This window comes from Pinus tabuliformis, chromosome 1_2 (assembly GCF_031772625.1).
Source record: "Pinus tabuliformis cultivar Carrire ecotype Pingquan chromosome 1_2, CPIR1, whole genome shotgun sequence".
In the NCBI taxonomy this organism is placed as follows: domain Eukaryota; kingdom Viridiplantae; phylum Streptophyta; class Pinopsida; order Pinales; family Pinaceae; genus Pinus; species Pinus tabuliformis.
Genome location: NC_142298.1, coordinates 1,225,232,225 through 1,225,235,779, shown reverse-complemented (window position 1 = coordinate 1,225,235,779; position 3,555 = coordinate 1,225,232,225).

The window sequence follows — 3,555 nt, the reverse complement described above, 5'->3', positions numbered from 1 at the left end:
AGAAGTTCTTCTCTTTCCTAAATGGGTTCAGCGGGTATAACCAGATCCAAATCAGCCCGGAAGACCATGATAAAACCACCTTCACCTGTCCTTGGGTCACCTTTGCCTATCAAGTCCTTCCCTTTGGGCTATGCAACACTCTTGCCACTTTCCAGAGAGCAGTATTGAGCATCTTTTCTGAGTTGGTCCATGATTTGGTAGAAATCTATATGGATGAGTTCACTCCTTATGGGTCCAACTTCCAAGAAGCATTGACCAATCTGGGAAAAGTTCTAACCAAGTGAATTGAGATGAACCTATCCCTCAGTCCTGAAAAATGTGAATTCCTGATGACTGAAGGGACCGTGCTAGGTCATACCATTTCTCGGCAAGGATTATAGGTGGGCCCTACTAAAATTTCTATCATCCAAAAGGTCCCACCTCCTCAAAAGGTAAGAGATGTCCGAAGTTTCCTAGGCTTAGCAGGATATTATCGAAGATTCATTAAAGACTTCAGTAAGCTAGCCTCGCCTTTGTTTGGACTCTTAGGGAAAGATGTTGAGTTTAAATGGATTGAAAACTGTTAAGGGGCACTGGACGAATTGAAAGATAAGTTGGTGTCCGCCCCGATCTTGAGAGGTTCAAACTGGGCCCTACCTTTCCACATCCACACTGATGCCTCGAACAAAGCCATAGGGGCAGCCTTAGGACAAGTTGGGGAGAAACTCCCATATGCCATATACTTAATCAGCAAAAACCTGTCCAAGGTAGAAATGAACTATACTGTAACCGAGAAATAGTTCCTGGCCGTAGTCCTTTCCCTAAACAAGTTCAGACACTACATCACCGGTTATCAAACATTTGTACACACTGATCATGCTACGATTAGATACTTAATGAATAAGGTTGATGTCAATGCTCGCATTATTAGATGGTTACTTTTGTTATAGCAATTTGATTTGACGATTGTCAACAAGCCAGGTAAGGAAAATGTTGTTGCTGACTTTTTGTCTAGATTGGACTTGCCTACAGGTGAAGAAAGAACAGTGGATGACCAGATGCCAGATGAACATCTATTTGCTATCTCAGTACTCTCTCCATGGTTTGTTGATATAGCAAATTACTTGGTCTCAACACAGTTCCCTCTGCATCTGTCCTCAAAAGAGAAGAGCAGAATCGTAAGGAAAAGCGTCCCGTTCACTTGGATCGCGGGCAACCTGTTTAAGCTTGGCCCAGATCAGATCTTGAGACATTGTGTCAGGGAGGAGGAAGTCTTTGACATCCTCCTATCCTGTCATGTTGGACCTTGTGGAGGCCACTTTGCAGCCAAAAGGACTGCCTTCAAAATTCTACAGGCAGGCTACTATTGGCCTACTCTTCATCAAGATGTCAAAAGATACATCAGCCAGTGTGACCGATGTTAGAGAATGGGGAAACTGACTCCAAGAGATGAAATGCCTCTCCAACCTCAAGTGACCTTCGAGCCATTTGAGAAGTGGGGCATGGATTTTGTGGGTCCTGTCAACCCTCCTTCAAAGCAACGGTCTTACATCATTGTGTGCACCGACTATCTAAGCAAGTGGGCAAAAACGAAAGCAATCAAAACAACAACAGAAGAAAATGTGGCTGAGTTTCTGAGGGAAAATATCTTCTACAAGTATGGCTACCCAAGAGAGTTAGTCACAGATCAAGGAAGCCAGTTCACCTCCAACTTGATTGAATATTTTCTCACTCATCACAAGATCAAGCACAAGACTTCCACCCCCTATCATCCTCAAACTAATGGGCAGGTGGAAGTCACTAATAGAGCATTGGAAGGGATTTTGACTAAGGTTGTGAGCAGCAGCAGAAAGGATTGGGAAGATCGCCTGGTTGAGGCCACCTGGGCCTACAACACCACTTGGAAGACTACAACCGGTTTCACACCTTATGAGCTGGTCTACGGGAAGAAAGCTTTGCTGTCCATAGAGTTCAAGTACAATACATTGAGGGTGGCAGCTCAGCTGGACCTAGATCTTAGCCATGCTCAACGTGAAAGATTATTGCAGCTGAATGGATTAGATGAACAAAGAATGCAGGCCCTCCTCCACTTAGAAGTAGTTCAACTCCAAAGGAAGATATGGCATGACCAGCACCTTAATGAAAAGCAATTCCAACCGGGAGATTGGGTGCTGTTGTATGACTCAAGATACAAGGATTTCAAAGGGAAGCTGAGGATAAGATGGTTAGGACCATATACAGTGGAGAAATGTAACGACAATGGTTCAGTCCTTATCAGGACCATTGATGAAGAGGCCATCCCCATGCTTGTCAATGGGCATCGACTGAAAATCTACAAGAAACCCCTTTCAAGGCAGGAGTTCATTGAAACTGTGGAAAAATCAGTGCTGGTAATAGAGCAGGGTTCTGCCTCTACTCCGGCCACACCTTGATCATCAAAAAAAAAAAAGAGGAATAAAAATATCCCTGGATGAAAACCTCTCTGAGGCGGCCAGGGCAGGTAGTGAGGGTGAAAACCTCAGGGAAGTGCCCCTGCTGTCTCTTAGAAAATAAAGAATTTACATAAAAAGATCCTTGGGTGAAAACCTCTCTGAGGCGCCCAGGGAAAATAGTGGGGCTGAAAACCTCATAAAGGCGCCCCTGTTGTCTTTCAAAAAAAAGGAAAAAAGAAAAAGAAAAAGAAGAAAAAACAGGTCTGATCTTTGAAATTATTGCAGGTTGCAAGGATATAATGCAGATAAATAGGGTCGCACAAATCAAGGACAGGGGTCCATCCCAAGCTACCAGGCATCCTCACTCACACTCCCTCCATGGCCACACACTTTTTCTAGGGTTTGGACACATTCGGGTCAAGATTCAACCTCCTATAGGAAGTTTCGGGGCTTTCTACAGGAAGTTCTGCATTTCTACAGGAAACATCCTATAGAACCCTTGGGCAGGCAAAAATCGATTCTGGAATGGGATTTAAAGCTTGAGGTTTGGTGATGAGGCCTGCATCCACCTCTCTCTCCCATCCATCACCTGTTTCATCCATTTCTACCACCATTACCACAATTTGGTCCCGTATTCCTGCACAGTCATGCAAAAAGTCTTGTTTTCCTCAGAGTGATTTTTTTTTCCTAAGGGACAAATCAAGCATTCAAAAGCTCGCACACTCTACCTGTCAAAAGCTTCAATAGGACCCTTCATCCGTGACCATAATCGTGCCCATTTCAGCATGCAGCCCAAGAGGAGAAGTAGCTACAGGATGTCCTACAGGAATCCTGTAGCAGCTGATCCGCCTGGAATACACACTATGGAGTCAAGAGTAGTTGAAATCAACACAGGAGGCATGCAACCAGCTCTGCGTAAATGTGAACACCTCCTCAACAGCTGAGAAAAGACGGGGCCGTGCATGCAATGTTCACCACCAGAGGACCGGGTCCTGAAAGCCTTGCATCCAGCATCAGCCAATGAACGAGGGAATTCAAACGCCTGTGCACGAAGCAGCAGTGAGCAAAGCCATTGTTTCATGTCCAAAAACCTGCGAAACACATCCACGGCCACACAGGTAAGTGCCTAACCTTATTTCGTCAA